At 43.2% G+C, this 18,378-nt stretch overlaps 1 long non-coding RNA gene across 1 annotated transcript in view; it reads left to right on the forward strand.

Moving 5' to 3' along the window:
• The window catches only part of LOC147528206 (uncharacterized), a 64,971-nt gene that overhangs the window by 6,382 nt on the left and 40,211 nt on the right, over positions 1-18,378 (forward strand). The window contains exon 3 of the long non-coding RNA XR_015222368.1: positions 919-1,042. This is a non-coding gene — a long non-coding RNA (uncharacterized LOC147528206). The remainder of the gene's footprint in view (positions 1-918; positions 1,043-18,378) is intronic.

Raw genomic sequence — 18,378 nt, forward strand, 5'->3', positions numbered from 1 at the left:
AGCGAAAGTAGGTCCTGCAGGTTGCTTCTTCCCAGGGATTATAGTGGCGGAGCCTGTGGGGAAGTTTACAGAGTGCCTGCTCATGTAATTCAAATGGAAACATTCTCTCTGGATGACAGTCATTGTGTTGGAGTCATGGTGTGGGAGCAGTTAGGGTTGCCAAACAGCCAAGGAAGGCATTGTAGGGAGGAAAGGGCACAGCCTGGGTAGGACAATACCTGAAAGCACCAGCAGAGTTCAAGACTTCAGTTTTGGAGAAGATGCTACTAAACTACTACTCTTCCTCCATCCCATCTAATTAATAATAACCAACCTGATGTCTGATCACAGCTGGCGTACCACACAGCGACTGCACAGCTGCTCCTTACTGGTTCAGGCAGCCATGTCACCTCACAGGATGGGAATGTCCTGGTCTTGTCCACAGCAGCCCCTTAGGGCTTCCATAAGAGAAGAACCAGGATACTCAGCCCCTTATAATTGCTGTGCTTTCCTCTTTTCTTCTGCAAAAATCATATGCAGTGGCCAACACTGCAGTGCCTATATGTTCCCTTATTTCAGAAGGAAGCCCAGATGGAACATTTAGTCTGGAATCAGTACTGATCCCAACCTGAGGTGGTGCTTTTTGCCATGGGCTCAGGAGCACTGGTCACATGTATGCTAGAGGAGGTGCTGCACGAACAGCCAGCGGTGCATTTGGCAGATGTTGGTCAGCTCCCAGGACTGTTTACACGGTCTGTTGGGAACATACGAAACATATAAAAAGCCATAACGTTTGAATGTATTAGGAACAAGTCCATGAGATCAAGGAAGACTTTTTAGGATAAAAAGAGAGTAATAAAGCAAAGGCCTAAGGCTGTGACGGTTACTAATTGAAATTCAGATTTAAAAAAAAAATTTACTTTTTTTTTTTTTTTCCAGGGATCACAACTAGAAAGACATTCCAAAAATGACTGTGTGGTATTCAAAGATGTGGGTACCAGCTGCAGCCTGCACATATTTGCAGAGGCTTCTGTTCAGCTAGGAACGGCGGCTGTGGACTCAGGTAAGTCATGTGAGAGAGGTTAAGCACGTGCGTGGTAAGAGCTAAGGGTACAACGTAGCCTTGTTCTATCTAAGCATGTTTTGTGCTGATGTTTTCCAGTTACTGCGTTCCTTGCAGTCAGTGTAGGGAAAGGTGTGTGGCTGGCAAAACTGCAAGCCCGGACAAAGCAGTTCTGGGTGTGGATGCTTACAGCCTAGTGCCAGGTGCTTCAAATAGGCATTTGTGTCAAAGATCTGAGGTCAACTCAATGATAGCCAATTTCAGCCCTAGATTATTACATAAATGTTAATAAGAACAGTGGTGTATTTCACATTTATGCTATTGGTCTGCAAAGTATTTACCTAACCCTGTAGCAGTAGTGGTGGGGAATGTATATCCCTTCAAGACAGCCAAGAGAATTTACAAAGTGAAGCAAAAACATGTTCACCTCTTTAATGTAACCTCGTGAGTTTAATGAGGAGTAATCTTATTTTCTGTATGCCGGTAGAGAAAAACAGGAGAGCAGAGTAAACTCAAATGGGATAGAGCTGCAGTCTTCCCTGGTTTTGCCTCGCTGTGAATGACCCTTAATCACTTTTTGCATCTCTGTGGCATGGTTTCCCTGCCTTTAAAATGAGCATGATGAGACTGGAGTTCTAGTAAAGCATGCAGATCTACGGAGAATAAATGCTATACAAGTGGTATGAACTATTTTTATTTTAAAAAATGCATTAAGGGAAAAGGTACAGAAAAGGCATGGAATTTCATCTGGAAGATGGTCTAGGACTTACTTATTGGTATAAAATATTTGTTACCGGCCCTATTTGCTTTTAGGATATCAACCATTGATGTTTTTATTGGTTCCTCAGCCTTGTAATGTGTTTTGAATCTGACCCAGGGCTGTGTAAAAGCATATACTGGCACTTAGATTGATGCCATTTTAACTCTCTGATCACTCTCTGACATTTTGACCAAATATCTTCCAGTTGCTATGGGCTCGCTTTTTGGGAGTTTTTTTGGGTTTGTTTTTTTTTTCTTTGCATTTGGAGTTTCTGCTGCGAGAGGCTCTGACAATGATGGGGAGTCGTTAATGTCAAAATGCTGTGTAGGAGGAAGTATTACATGTCAGCTTCCCAGAAGGGGGAAGCTGAGGCACAGCGACCAGCACCTCTCCAGAATCACACAGAGGATTTCTTTGAAGAAAGAGCCTTGATACTTAGTCCCAGACTTTGACAAGAAGATAATCATGTGAAACGCAGGAACTCTTCTGCACTTTACACCCCTCCGGAAAGCGGGCGAGCACAACAGCCACTCCCTCCTCGCAGGGTGGGTGTTGCTGGTCCTGGGGAGGTGAAGCTGACAGCCCCCTTGGACACTTCTGCCCAGTAAATCTGCACCTAAGCCTTCTTGCCTGTTTTTGCTTGTGTGTTGAGCTTTAAAATGCTGTATATATAGCAGTCATTTTTAAGGAAAACTAAGGAGTGCTTTTTAGCAGACGTAAATCCACACGATTTACAATGTCATTCGCTCTCCAAGTGCTTTCGGCCGGCACTGCTGACAAAAGAGGCAGTCCTGCCCTCTTCCTGCTCCCACGCTGTCCCCTCCCTTGCGCTGACACAGCCATGAGGTGAAGCGTGTTGGGAAATACATCCCGTTCAAATCTATCCCAGCAAAAAACTGAATGGCTGGGGAAAGAGGAGGCATTTGCTTCTTTTCAGGGTGTCATCAACATATCCTGGATAAAAGTCTGTGTGGAACCACCGTGTTCGTGCAATTCACTGGTCTCCATGAAAGCCAGGAGCTTCGCCAGTTTGTCCCAACTGCTTCTGGCTAAAAGAGAGTTGGGCTGCAGCTGGAGACTCAATCAAGCGAGTTTCAAAACATTTCATTCATACGTGGTCCTCGGTCGATTCTTAATACACCTTTACTATAGTGGGTAGTGCTTCCTAAGCCTTGTCAACATTGCAGTTGAACAAAGGCTCCTCTCAAGACTTTGTGTTGTGTAAATAAACCTTGTGCCTAGCAGGGTGTCACTGAGTTAATGTAAAGCCTGAAAAGGGGAGGGCGTGGGAGCAGCACGCCAGTGTTAACGTTCTGTTTTCTGCACAGGATTGCAACAGGATTGCAACAGCCCAGCCTATCTGAGCCGCTGCACGTACCCTAAACATGTCTCTGCGCTTGGATTTGATATGGGTGCTGATAGAACAAGGTGCCTTTCTGGGAAATGGTAATGGGCAGCAAGATTTTGTTTTAAGGAAATTGAGTAAACAATAGCAGTTTTCTTCTTAGAGTGCTGATGCTTTCCAGGTGGCCCACCAGACAGCCAAACAAAGGAAATATGCATGGCAACATTCACTCAAGGGTTAAAGTTTCAGGGTAAGGAGGGGGAATGTCGACAATCCCATGGACTTTAATAGTTTTGCTTCTATCTTTGTGGTAGCTCTGACTCCTTTTTTTTTTTGCTTCTCACAGATCAGTAATCAGGGGACAGTTGCCAGGAATAACCCCCTGGTAAAAATATACAACTGTTTCTGAAACAAACAGCATTTCATATGCAAAGCTGTCTGCTAAAGCGCGTACCCAGGGTGCTTTTTCAGGCCCCATGGGAAGTTTTACAAAGAGCAAGCTACCTTTTAGCAAGTGCTGTTCTGTTAGTTTCAAAATCCTCTGTTGCTTTTTTTCTAGAATGGTTTTCCCACAAAAGGTGATAGAAACCATAAGAAAATTCTCAGTAGAGCTTACTGTCCCCCTGCAACCCTCTTCTCTCCCTTCCTCCTCCCCCAAACACTGGGAGCTCTCAAAAATATTTTAGTGTCCTGGAGATTAAAACCAGTGTCGTTAATTTGTGTTTGTCTTGTAATAGCTCTGACTTTCCCCGCCTTGTCCTCCCCTTTGTTGGGAGGACATGTGTGAGCACTCCCTCTGATGTTGTTTATACACTCTCTGTCAGGTTCAATAAGCAGTTTCTTAGCAGGGCACCTTCCCACGTGAAGGAAATGTTTCCAGTTCTTGCCCTAGCTCCTGCTTCCACCATGCGCCGTGTCTTGACAAGGCTCAGCAGAGAACAACAGGAATGAGTATCAGCAAATCTTAGCTGATAAGTGGAAATTAACTCCAGAATCTCACGAATCTGCTGGCAGCGTAGATGTAGGGCAGCTGTTTGCAGGGCATTTTGTGAGTGTTCCAGTTGTGCAGGTTTTGCACAGTGCCTGTTTTAAGTTCAGGCATTTTATTAATAGTGGATCTGAAGAATTTTAGAACTGTTGAACACCAGTGCACCTCTTGGGTAACGCTGGAAGGAATGTGGCAATCTGTTGAAGGATTCTCTATGTAAATGGGGATATTGCTAAAGAGAATCAAGATGAAAGGTAAATGTGAATAATTGCTCCTAAGACAAATTGGCAAGCAGCCGGATTGAAATCAGAAATTTAACTAGTTTTGTAACAGGACTACTAAATCCTGGTGGTGGGCTCTCAGGCCCAGCCAGCGAATGGCATAGCCATTGCCAACTCGCAGGACCAAGGGTTTCCCCTTCATGAATGGGTGCAGATAAGTAAAATTTCCCAGAGCGAAGAAGCAGTTAGAGAAGTGGACAGATTTTCAGCTTTGAAGTAGAAGAGATGCTTTCATTTTCAGTATCCCCATTAGGGCTGCTTTTTTTCAAGACCAGGAGTGTTAACTCTTGTGTCTGAGCCAAAATTCCAACCTAAGCAGAATGCACTCATCTAAATTTCCCTTTTGGTTTCATTTGGACAAGGTATTCTTTGGTGTAGTGTTGCTGTGTACTCTTACAGCAGTTGCTGCGTCGGGAGCTTGGGAAGGCGCCCGCATGGAAGAGGTTACATAAAAACTAGACCATTGTAAGCTCAGAGAAACCCCTGAGTGTGATGATTAAAAAGAGAAAACGATTAGGAAAAACACATCAAAGAGTCTCAGTGAGAGTCCTAAAAGGAAAAATACTGATTATATTTGTTTTGATTTTGTCTTACATGAAGTAAAAGATGTGTGGTGTGTCCTGGGTCGCCACCCTAAGGGGTGTGTACTTAAAAGACAACAGAATCAGACTCCAAGACTTGAGTGTGGTTTATTTTGGTTGCACGGCTGGGAAGATAAGATATAATTGTACCACATACACAGTGGTGCTGTCAATCTGATGGATTATACTTCCCATACACCCCTGGCCACCTTGCCTACCCTCTGCCTGCAAATCTGTTTCTAGCAGGATAACTCCTAGCTTTCTGACCTTTCAAGAAACTTTCAACTACGGTTTTTAAAACAGTCACAAAAATGTTTTTCTTTCTCCAAACGTGCAATTCTTCTCCCTGATGAAAGCAGTCAGAGGCATGAGCTGGGTAACATTGATTGCTAAAGCTGGTGTGCGAGTTCAGGTGCAGTCAATTGTGAATCTTAGGGGCTAAAAATTGGTTAGAATTCCATTCTGAGTCTGGGAATAAGAGCAGGCATTTATCGATAGTCCTGTTGTTCACACTTCACCAGATTCTAATACTGTTATTTTAGAACAATGTTATATTCGTTTTTTAAAGCTTGTTAGACTTGGTCTGCCCTGGGAACCATGTTAGAAAAGGTTTGAACTAATAAAATATGCAAAATGTGGTTTTAGGGCTCTCCTTTAATGTGGAAAGGGGAAGAAAGGTTTTAGTCGGTTATAGTAAATCCAGTAAGGGAACTGTTTACTTAATGCTCTCACAGGTGTTTTGTTTGTTTGTGTTTTTTTTTTTTTAATGTGCCTTTTCAGAGCTTTTCAGCTGGGTTTAGTTCATATGGGTTAGCATATTAAATAATGATTTCTACTGATACGTGTTTTGCAGTTGTTACTCTGACTTCAGTAGTTACAGTCATTTTCTTTCTGGCACACTGGTATGGTAGATCCCAAAAAGCTAAAGGAAAATAACTGAACAGGACTTTGGAAATAGGGGAATATAAAATACAATCCCTATAGACTTAGAATTTAGGTAGGAAGATTGCATCCCAGTGTATTTTCCCATGAATATATCTAACATACACAAATCGATGTGGTGTTAAGAGTAATACAGATTCTTGTTTGACACGGCTTGTGTGACTATTTTACTTGAGTGGTGCAGCATCCTAAGAAAATGGAAGGCAACAAAGTGTTTATGCTGTCCTGCTGAGAATGTCATCTCTCTTACCAAGTCCATGTAGTACTTGTGTGTAACATAAACCCACATGCAATAGGTGTGTGTATCTGAAAATGGCAGAGAAAGTGCCACTTTCCCTCTCAGGAGACCCAGCGCTTCCCTGGCTGCCACACATTGGTGATCGTTTTAGGACTTTTTTTTCACATCAGGAAAAACACTGGCAAAGTGATTTTCCTATATCAAAAAAAATAATTGTAGAAAATGCAAAGTGTGGCTGTTTGTGCCCGTGAGGTGATACATTGACTTCACTGATTGTGCGTATTTGGCTTTGGCCTTTTTAGAGCCTTCCGAGTTTGGGTCCAAGCTGCGGAAGAAATTGTCTTATACTTTATGCTTTTGTGTATAAACAAAAGGTTGTTTGGAACAAAATGTTTCTGTGTGAAAGATCCTTTCATTTTCCTTATATCCTTCTACCATCTCGATTTGGTGACAGGCTCTAAAATCCACCTGTTCTTCTGGCTCATTTGAGACTCTAGAGAGCAGTGGATGGGTGAGACAAACGAGAAACAGGATGGAGAATGGGTGTAGACAGCAATACTTTCCTTCAGACCTTGAAGGCTAAGAGAATTTTTAAATTTTTTCCATGTCTGGGGTGTCCTGCTCTTGTGCATTAGGTAGCTTGACTTTTTGGTCTGATCAGGAGTCTAATCAATTTTTCCCTTCTTAAAAGAGGTATAAAAAATTCACTTTGTTTATGTTAAGAGTGGACCTAGATTCATTCAGCTTCGATGTGATCCTCACAAGCGTCAGATCTGTTTGTAGAGCCAATAGAAGCGTAATGGCAAGAGCAGCAGGGGCAAATACCTTTTTTTTTTTTCTCCTTTTAATATCAAAGCTAAAAATGTGGTCTTGATTTATATGCAGGATTACTGATATGCATACTGTTAAAATATAAAATAAAATATCTAAAATATAAAGTAGTGTATCTAAAGCCTAGCACAGTTCATAAATGCACAAAACATATGTAACTTCATAGTTATTTGTGCTGAATCTTTTTTTCCCCTGCATATTCTGTCCTACCTTTGTTACTCAGGGCACTAATGCTGCACTAATGTAAGCTGCAAACAGCTGCATTTATCTTTGTTTTATTCTTCCAAGTCGCAGCAATGTGCTGGAACAAAAGCCATTGTCTGTAGCAAACCTCCTTGAGTCTTTTGAAGGCATCCATCTGGATAGACGTTGTGGTCATAGAAGGGCTGGTGCTGGAAGTATTCCTTCCACTAATGGCCTCATTGATTTTTATTTACGGTCTTTGCAGGTCGCACAGAGCCTCGGTTTGAGTAAGAACTGCAGAATATATGCCGAGTTCAAGAATTATGGGCGTATGTTAAACTAAAGCAAGGTCTCTGTATCTGTCTTTAGGACTCCCAACCAAAGCGATGGCTCAGAAGCAGGCTGTTCACTCTCCAGGGAAGCTGAGGAGGAGTGCGATGGGTAAGCACTGTTAAAAGCCAGGTGCATAAGTTGGAAAATGTTGGTTCAAATCACATTATTATAAGTAGTAGGGAAATGTCATGACTTACTGAGATTAAACAAAGACCTGCTTAGAATCTTGTGACTTCAGCTCATAAATGGATTTCATCACTCATTACAGCTGCATAAACAAATGCATGTGGTATATATGCATGTTTTGGTTTTGGAAGTTGTTGTTTTTAAAATCCCCTCAGAGTTTTTTTTAATTGCTCCTAATGAGCCAACGTTCCCTAGTTCTGGAGCAATGCCTCGTGTACCTGAGCAGCATAGCACAGTGATTGCTTTTAAGGGAATAGTTTGCCTGCTTTTCTCCCTTTCTGGCAGCTGAACTGCTTTGGCAAGCAAGTTATTTTAAGGGAGAAATTTACAATATGAACCCTGGTGTCAAAACTTTTATTCCCTTTACAAAAGTAGTCTTACTCTAGTGCTCCTATGGAGCTATAGAAATGTAATCCCAGCCCAATCAACAATTGGAGAAAGTCCTACACAGTGTCTGAGGTTATACTGAATAAGTTTGTCATGTATCTGGATATTTTTTGGTTGTTTAATGTAATTTTTCTTGTTGTCTGTGGCCTCATTTCTCCTGATGGGCCTCTCATAAGGAATCCTAGAAATGGGTGCCCTGTGATTATCCCTGGGTAATTAGTACTTCCCCTGTGTTTTCTTGCCAATATGTCGCAAGTGGGATGTGGCAAGATTAATCCAAGTTTTGGTCTTCCTGCTGCAATTATTACCTGAAGGCACTAGTGATGGCAGAAGTAGTTTGTGATGTAGAGCAGACACTTGTCTGTGGATTTCAAAAGTAGTACAGATCAAAACTATCAAGCTGTTCTTGTATCTCTGGGTTAAAAATTGCTGCTTTCAGTTAAACCTGTACTATTCAGCATTTCAAGGCCGGCAGTTATCAAAGTTTAACCTCAAGAAACTAAGGTGGCAAAATGTACGGGTAATTCTTTGAATTTCAATATGCCATTTCATGTTCAGAACTGGGATTCTGGATTATTCCTGGATGGATAGTATCTGATGTTAATGTTACACTGTAAATTTATCTTTTTAACCATATCTAAAGGAAAAATTTATCTTTTTTTGCCAAAGAAAAAATATTCAAAGACACTCTTATTATTTCTGTTGCTGTTTTCTGAGAAAGATTTAAAACCCAAACTTAAAAATGGGTATTGTTGGGGAAAAATTGTACTTTTTTCCTCTTTTACTCACAGCCTCTTCTTTTTACTTCTCAAAACTAGAGTCAGGAAAGTAAAAAGAGCAACAGTACGGGACAGTTCATGGTCAGGGATACTTACACATATATCCTGTATGGATGGGTTTGGCCTGAAGTGGTTTAGTTTGTTTTGCTCCCTAGAAGAATAAAACAGGTAATAAAAAGAAACTTAACTTAAACTGAATGAAATGAAAATCTTTTTGCTTTTCTGTCAAGCAGCCTTCATTTTTAGGCAACTGGGGAGGAGTCTCAATCATGTGTGTTCCTTAAGCTTGCTCAAACGAGTTGCTGAGTGTCTGAGGCTTCGAGTGTCCTCTTAAAGTCTTCAGAAAATCCAGTTTCTCACCAGCTCCGAAAACCTGCCCTCTTGTGTAGGTAGCTAAAGAGATGCCTGACATCAGAGACTCCCGCTCCAAAGCGTCGCCTCGAACGTCTTCAAATGTCGCATTAAAATCCCGTACGGTTCACCCACAAACCATCCGGCTTTACAGATCCGAAAACGATCGTTCAATTAATTAAGCTTCTCTGCTTCCTAATAAGGCCCGTTCAGAACTCTGGGAGGCTGGAGATGGCAGGGCTGGAGGTCTGCTCTGAGCGGGAGCGTGGCGGTGGCCAAGGGCTGCCCTGGCCAGCGGTGGGGAGCCCTGCCTGCCGCACCTTGCTGCTGGCAGTGTTCCCAGGCCAGGGCTGGGGAATACCTGCCTTTCTCCTTACAAGGCTGGCGAGCTGCTGCGGGAGCCCCGCTCCTGCCCCGGCACTTCCCGGCTCTGTTCAGCCACGCTCCTAAAAAGGCAGTTCCTTGCTCCCGCTTCCCACAGCCGAGCTCCCCGGGGAGCACAGCCCTCGGCGAGTCGGGCGTTTGACTTACAAGGAGAGCTGTGCTTGGGGACTTTGCTGTTGCTTCTCAAGGCGGCCGTTGTGCTGGCGAGCGCGGCTGGGGTCTGTCCTCTCGTTCAGGGAATAATGAGAAGTGTGATGGAGTGCAGCGTCTGCGCGGGCACATTCCGCAGCGTGTGGATCCCTGTAGGGTCCTGCGCTGCGGGAAGCAGTCCAGAGCTGTAATCCTGAAAGCATATTCGGTTCTGGGTTTATAATAGAAAGTACTCGGCAGCAACGGGAGCCCAAAGCAATTCATGTTCCTTTTCCTCCCTCCCTCCCCTGACTGCCATTCCCGTGCTGCCGCTTTGCTCGTGCTTGCTCGGTTCTTTGTGGGGGCCGCGCCGTGTTCTTGGTTTGATTTGTTCTGAAAGCCAGAAAAGAGTTTTCTGCTCCCATTTGCAGTGTGACTTCACAAAAAGTTGTGCTGGTGTAACTGAGCGAATAGGATAGGAAGGAGGGGAAAAAACCCTTGGTTATTAATGCTCCGTGCTCTTCCTGACAAGAAACCCAAGCTGCTGTCCTCCCATCCTGAATAAAACCTCTTCAAATGCTGAATGTTTTATTAGAGATTTTTACAGGTTTAATTGAAAATTTCTAGGGGATCTGATTATTGGCTTATTTATTTCACGTGCCAAGCTACAAGCTTAGTTACAGTCTGATAGATTTTTAAGGACAGGTTCTCTACTGGAGCCAGTTTCTGGAAAGGCTTGAATATGCTAATTCAGAAGGGGTTTTACACGGGATTTTTTCTTTTTATTAAATCAACAAATCATCCTAGCTTAATTTGAAAAAATAGAGAGGAGTGTTTTTCAAATTTAAGATCTGTGAAATTCTGGCATGTGTAGTGCACTGCGTGGTCACACACTCATTTCAGAAAGGGGTGTAAAATAATTCTTTTCCAAGGGGGCTATGTGGGAAAAGCCCCTGGCTAGTGTGCTCTTTCAAGCGTGCGAGGCGTTGGGGTGCAGCTCGCAGAGTTTGGACACGTTGTACTCGAGCACAGCAGTTTGTCTGCTCAGAGCCACACACTTCCTTGGTTTATCGGGCTGCTCTTGGCAATTCTCTTCAACCTTTGGACTTTATGGCCTCTCTCAGGATGTAGCATCGGTTCCCTAATATCTCTTCTCTTGTCTTTTGCCAAGTTTCCAGCAGGCAGCGAGGCCGTGACAAGCGGGTCACAGGTGTTGAAGGAAGTCGGCAGCACAAATAATTATTGTTACAAAATTCCACAGTTGCAAGGATGAAATACTGCTTTTCTTTGTGAATCTGCCATACCATCCCCATATTCTCTTTTTCTGACATTGTAAGGTGTTTTCTAGCTCATTTGGCTTTTGTGCCAGTGCTAGGTGTGTGCCTGTGGATTTAGTAGGTGGGGTTAACAGTACTGATGGAATAGTTTTTTAAAAAAAAAAATAATGAGAGACAGAGAATGCTGTACACTAATTTAATGCATGTTGTTAGCCAAGATCTGTTGTGTATTTTCTACTGTTGTTTTTATACTGCTGGTGCTGGTTCCTTAAATATGTCTAGCATGTGAAACGTTAAAACTCAAGTTATTCACCTGTTTCAATTGTGGTCAAGGAGATATTTAGGAAGAAACAGAGATCAGACAATAAGGAAGAGGGTGATTATAGAGAAATGTTGATCAGGCAATAAGGAAAAAGGTGATAGGAGCTCTGATACGATAAGGCAGGAGATGGTGTGTCTGACCAATAGCTATGGAATTTGATAATTTATGAGGAAAAATAATTTACAGCCATAGGTTTTGGACACTAAGTATAGCAGGGCGACATTTAACAGAATCCTGCTTGGCAAAGGGATGCTCCTGCCTCTGCCAAACAAGGTAGGGGGTTGTCAGAAAAGGTTGTATTGGAACATGGGAAATACCACTCACTAAAGAAATTCTTAGCATTTTTGGCTGGCTGCTGGTAGTGGTCCCAGTGTACACCGTGTGTCACGTTTTGTGACCCAGAGCTTTGGAGGATGTATGTTGTTGGGATGATGCACATGTGAAACGATATTGGGAGGACTGCCAGGAGCACAGTAGTTACTCTGAATTCAGAAAGTGCCCATGTGTAGTTTCTAATGTTGCTGCAAAGTGTCCTATTTTCCGAACTTCTGTACATTAAAGCAGACTAAACTGTCAAGGTTTTTTAGAAATTCTAGAAAAATTTAGAATTTTTTTTGGCTGTTAGAAAAGTTCTCTATATACACAAAGCACTTGACAGCACCCGAACTGCGGCCAATCTGAATTAACAGCCCCCATCTCATGCTCAGCCTGTGATTCTGTTGCTTTTCTTAGTCCAGAGTGTAGCAGCTCTGCCTGGGGCTCTCACTGGTCCTTGTTTATGTACCAGTTTGGAGCAGAGCAACTTGGTCAGCTTTAGTGATGTTAGTGGTTTTTTTATAGACTATTCCAACCGCGATCCTTTGTCTGAATGCAGTTACAGCCAAATCAAGGATGTATTCTCCATCTAGTATGTGAATTAAGTCGAATTGTAGAATCACATTTCAGAAAATACAAACCTACTTGCCTCAGAAGGTCTTGCTGCTTTAACTGTACTGATAAAACAGTGAAAACTTGTGGATGTTTCGAAGGTGAAATTTAGAAAACCTGGGGCCCTTTCAATCACAGAGGTGCTCTGAAGTCCCACTGTCTAATGGTCACGCTGATGTTAGCCCTGTGTGCAGTCTCAGCCCTTTGTTCATTCTCTAATCATCAATCTCCAGTTAATTCAGTGAGACTTGTGGGAAAAGGTGACTAAAGGTATCTGAATTTGCCCTTTAACCATGTGAGGAATTCAGCTACAATTCTGATAACACGGGTTAAAGCACACTTTAGAACAAATGGTTTATCGAGCTAATGTTAAAACTGTGCATGTTAAGTGCAAGCTGTGCTTGTCAATGGACCTTTATCGGAAACGTCACCAAGGTTCTAAGGAAGCTTTAGGGAATAGCTCATTACTTCTAGGGCTGGGCTCTGTAGGTGGTTTATGTAAAGCTAACATTTTAGTGTTAAGCTCAATACACTTTCATAAGAAGTGTGTTTCGATGTAAACAGTACCAGCTCATGTGTTCTAAGCTGTCAGTGTCATTGCCACTTGTGAAAATCAAACTTACAGACTTTACAGAATCAGCCATCACAGCTCAGCTTACTTCTTCTTGCTTTAACATAGTATGTTGGAAATCCAAACAAAGGAGTTAGAACTGGGAAAACATTTATTGTTAATGCACTCCTGGTAGCCTGTGGATCGTATTCATTGCTACTTCTAAGGCTGTTATCATTTCTTTTTCAGTAAGTGAAAATCCTTCTGGTTTAATACAAAAAAATGAACTCTTCAATGCTTGCAATAGACATCCTAAAGGCAAATGGACTGGTTAAAGCCCCGAGGAACCTGATCTGACCTCATAGCTGACCCTGCTTTGAGCAGGAGGTTGAACTAGATGCCCTTCTGAGGTCCCTTTCAACATGAATTATCCTACGACCTTGTGATTTGTAAAAACAATTAATGATATTTTTGTATCTCATCTTGGGGTATCATACTCTGAACCTTTTTGAGATGGCCGCGTTTCAGAAAAGGCTGTAACACTGAGCACTGTCACTGCTCGACTTGAGTCACACAGTTGGGCCCGCTGAAGTGAAATGATGAGCAGATGTCATGTTATCCTTTAAACATGGTTACTCAACCTAGTATGTCACTTTGCACACAAGGCAGAGCTAGCCACAGATCCGGGTGTTCAGCGCGTCCGGGAGCTAGGCCATGTGTGCATTATCCACTTTCTAAGAAGATTTCATTGAGAATATTTAATCTGGCCTGCCAAAAACTTATCAATGTGTGATTAGGCTTTTAAAAATATCATAGCTTCAGGATTCATTTGGACTGGGAAGGAAAATAAAACACATATCTCCAGGCTTGTGAGGTATCTTTTCTGTATTCTCCAGGTTGTACAATTTATATGCGATCTGTGTTGCAAAAGGCATAGTAGTAAACACTAGTGTCAGGGTGCTAATACAACTCGTGGGGCCTGAGTTTTTTTCCTGTGCCCCAAAAGTGACCTGTGGTGATGCTGAAGGAGTTTACCAAAAAGAAGAGGGTGTTTTCTGGGGCTCTTATCACAGGTGGGTGCAGCCCAGGTTTTAAAGGTACTAAGCAGAAACACCTTGAGGCGCTGGACTGTAAACCACAGCAGACCAGCAGCTGTTGTGCAAGCTGTTTGATTCTTGTGGTGAGGATGGGAACCTTAAAAATCGGGTAGGGTAGAGAGCAGGAAATGGGAGCCATTAGAGCTGTCTCAAGGGAAGTGGTTCCACTTGTGAATCACAGTCCTGGTTTCGCCGTGCTGTGTGGGAGTGACGTCCTGTCCCAGGCGGATATTGCCGGCTTCTGGGACCTGGCAAGTCTGACTGCTGCAGGGGAAAGAGAGCAGGAAACTCACAGTCCCACCAGCATTGCTCCTCCACAGCCTGGTAGCCATCGTTTGGGCAGCTGGAGCAGGGGGGAATCAGGACACGCCAAGCCCTGTATGCCACATGAATTAAGTGATACGGTCCATTGCTATTGAGAAGATGACCAGAGAGTGACAAGGACTGCAGACCTTTACTGAAGGGTTTGACCACATGCCACATAGGCCGTGGAGAACAAAACCTGCTACTGTGTGAGACAGCCCAGGTTGCCAAGTCTCGCCTTCACTCCCCCCCGCCATGAGTCACACGGCTCTGGCAGAGGCTGGAGCTCGTCTTGTAGTGTCACAGGAACCTCCTAGAGGAAACTTTCTGTGTAGGCTTCTGGGCCCTCTCTTGCTGTGCTGAAGAGCTGCCACACCCCAGTTTCTTCAGGCCTTCTTGTCAGGGCATCACTGACTTACTCATAACGGATACAGACATCGAAACCAAGCAGTCCCTCCTCTGCTCTGCTGACTCTGTGGCTCCTAGAGGCTTTTTCAGTGCTGGAAGTAACGTGCCCCTTCGCTTTGTTCTGGCTACTCCAAAGCCTCCATCTGTTCTCAGGAAGAGAAGGCAGAGAAGATGAGACAGATCCTGGCAGTTGAGTGTTGCTGTTATTTATCCTTCCTAAGCCCACAAATGAGATAAATCCCCAAACTGCTGTTCATCCAAGGCTTGTGTGTGTTTTCTGTAGCAGGAATCATAGAATCATAGAATCGTCTGGTTGGAAGAGACCTTCAAGATCATCGAGTCCAACCATTCACCGTGCACTGTCAGGGTCCCTAAACCATGTTGCTCAACATCAAATCCACACTGTTTTTAAACACCTCCAGGGATGGGGACTCCACCACCTCCCCAAGCAGCCTGTTCCAATACTTCACAACCCTCTCTGTAAAGAAATTCTTCCTGATATCTAAGGACTAGCAACGGCTCTACGTTGGTAGCACAAGTCTGGCTCTTTGCGGTTTGAGAGACGGTGAGCGTGCACAATGGATGATGTGGAGAAAGGACAAAGCTGTGTCTCCCACTTCTGTGCCTTTCTGCACTGATGAGGTCCATCTTCTTCCACCTCTGATGCAAAGGTGCACAGAGCTGTACCGCAGCTCACTCACCGATTAGGAGATCGTTTAGAGGCTTCTATTGCTCGTAAATCGTGGTGGAGAGAAAGCTAACGTCTGAGTCCCCAAGGCTTCTGGTAATGTTGTGGCTCACCAGAGATCTTTCATCCCAGCCCTTATTTCTTGCTGAGAACTTGTCATCTTAATCGTGGAGCTAGAGGTGCAGCAGCATCAATAATTTTGAGAACTTAGGTCTTTGATATAAATTTGAGGTAGTTTTATGATATTAGGAAGCTGATGCAATGGAATTTTTGTACTGTGAGATGTCTTTGCAGCAACAAAGTCTGTTATTAAATCTTAGTGGCAATCCACAAAAGTGCTCGCAGTTTTGGACAAAAGGTGGCACTTATTTGGTCAAGTTAACAAGGGAGTGACCCAGGGCAGGTCCATTGGTCTTTTGTGGATGGACTTTGGCTTTGTCTGCTCGTATGTCAATATAGCCAGGTGTAAACTATTTCTGTTAGAGAAGTTAAGTACTTCTGTTCAAGTAGCTTGTGACCTGAAACAATAACCCCTGCTAAGGGCCTGAATTTATTAGGCCAATAATTAGCTTATTAGGCATACAGCTGTGCCTGTGTAGGTTTTGGAATTGCGTGTTCCATGTGACTTGCATCCAGTGAGTTCAGTTTAGGTTGTAAAAGACTGTTCATGTGTACCGTGAAGGGGTTGTAGAAAGATTTGCTGAAGAAACAAAGGAGGAAGCCTCATGTAGGAAGCCTCAGGCTGTGTGGGAGGGGAGAAGGAATGAATGTACCTTTTCCACTGCAGTTAGGTTTGGCCAAAGGGTCAGTCTCATTCACAGAAAGCAAGTTGCTCTGAAGGAGTTCAGAAGGAAGTCCTCGCATCTGCCCAGATCCTGTACCCTCTCAGAGGACCTAATATAACCCAGAGAATCTGCTGGAGCTATAAGGAAGCTGAGACAAGGTAATCTGCTGGTTTCTGGGTTTTCGAGTGGAACTTTGCACGTATTTGTAAACACAGAGCTGGTCTGTTTTGCTGTGTTTTCACTATTGTGTGGCCCACCAGTATTACACAGTGAGCTGGGCTCCTTCATCTGGGGTTACAGGGAAGAGTCTGTGTGAGTTACAGGGGAATCATCAGAGTCAACAAAAGGCCCCTGACTGAAACAATTGAACTGTAATTCTCAGGAAACCAAACTAGGCTGATGCTAGAACTTTGCTTACTCCACAGAGGCTCATCACACATTGTGCCGTCTGGGTTTGGAAGTCTGTTACATGTTCAAATAGGGAAGGATGATCAGATCTGTTGTCTAGAGACAGTGGTCATCTCTGCTTTCACTAGCGTCTCAAGAACAGTGCTTTCAGGTGATTTCCTCACCTGCCTATAAGCAGGTAAGAGAAGACAGGCGCATAGCAGGGTCTCAATGATAGGAATATTACAAGAAGAATCTTAAAGAGAACTGGAAAGCATAGAAAGGATTTCAGGGATGGGAGGGCAATATCTTCTGAAAGACAGAAGAATGCTTGCAAAAATTGGACCTGATCCGATAAAAATGGTTTCTTTTAGGGACCTCTCATAATATTTTCCACAGTCAAACACAATTTTTACTTTAAAAAGTGTGAAGAGTTTCTTCTGCTTTAGGGTAGACTGAAAGCAGCTCAAACCCCTGACTATCCCTCAGTAACTGCAATTTTTTTGGATAGCTATAGCATCTTGCGAGTTGGTCTTTCATGATACAAGGGGGACACCTTTTAATTTCTGCATAATTAAACGGTCTTCCCAAAGTCATGGTAGGGTTGCACAGTATGTTGAGTCAAACGGTGTAGCTGAACACAAACCCCACCAATCCTACAAATTATTTTGTATTTGTTATTTTATGTTTTTGTTAAAGACAAAATAGTCAGTAAAGTCAGGAGGGGAAGTGAAATGACTTGCTACCGAGTTGTAGTTGTTATTTGTAATGTAACTACCCTGTTCCTGGCTGGGAAATACGCAGGAGGTGACAGGTGAACGGAGATGGAGCACGAGGAAACTGGGAGGTTAGGTCAGGCCACTGACACCAGGAATTGCACAAGAGCTGCAGCTAAGATTCCTAGTAAACTTTCAATTAGATATTCAAGCTAACGAAAGAGAGGCTTAACCTTAAGGACACCCTCTCCCTGGTGGTTTCGGGTGCTCCTGGGCACCAAGGCTTGTGGTGTTAGGAGCACAGACCCGCGACAGCAGCCTTAGTGAAAGTCGTATATACAGCTCAGCTATCTCTTCAGTATCACTGGAGCTTTACAGGGCACCTGGGCTGAATTAGCATTTCTGATTGACCTCTGTTTTTTGTGCAAATATCCCAAGGTGTTAATCCTTGTGTTAGTGTAATGAGCTGGAAAAGCTTTAGGTTGAAATCCAAGCAGCATCTTAAAAAACAACTAATATTTTTGTCATTGTCTTGACTGGTAGATTAGACACAACTCGGCCTGATTATTTTGCGAGTAACAAATGTGCTCGGACTGACAGCTTGTATGTTGTGTTTTATCTTCCAAAAGAATTTGTGCAATCTCTAGGTCTAAGCTTCCAAAATGGGATATGGGTTTATAACTGAAAGACTGACAGATGTTTAGCTGTTGAGGATAAAAGCAAAGTTTAAGTACAGCTGTTAATTTCACGTGCTGTATCCTGTGGAGCAGTGCTTAAGACCAAGGCATTACAGTGGGCTTTTAAGGATGCTAGCACCCTACAAAATTGTTTCTACCTCTCCTGCCTGTTCTTTGTAATTCTTTGTAATGCTTCCAGGGACTGCAATGATACACTCAGATAGAAGAGCTGATCTACTGGAGCCTTACCCTAGAAATGAACTCCACTAATCAACTGCTCATGACTCCAACAGATGTTTCTGGTTTTCATACAATTGGAACCTCATGTTCTACTATATTATTATTTTTTTTTCTTCTTTTCGTTCTAGCAGCAAATGCCTCATTACACATGTGAGCTTCAAAAACTTGTCACATGATACCAGGAACAAATTGTTAAACCAGTCAGCAGAGTTCAGGTTTGAAGTGGTGGTCTGCTGAAGGCAACTGGGTCTTAGAAGCTGG

This window comes from Tauraco erythrolophus, chromosome 10 (assembly GCF_009769465.1).
Source record: "Tauraco erythrolophus isolate bTauEry1 chromosome 10, bTauEry1.pri, whole genome shotgun sequence".
Classification (NCBI taxonomy): Eukaryota; Metazoa; Chordata; class Aves; order Musophagiformes; family Musophagidae; genus Tauraco; species Tauraco erythrolophus.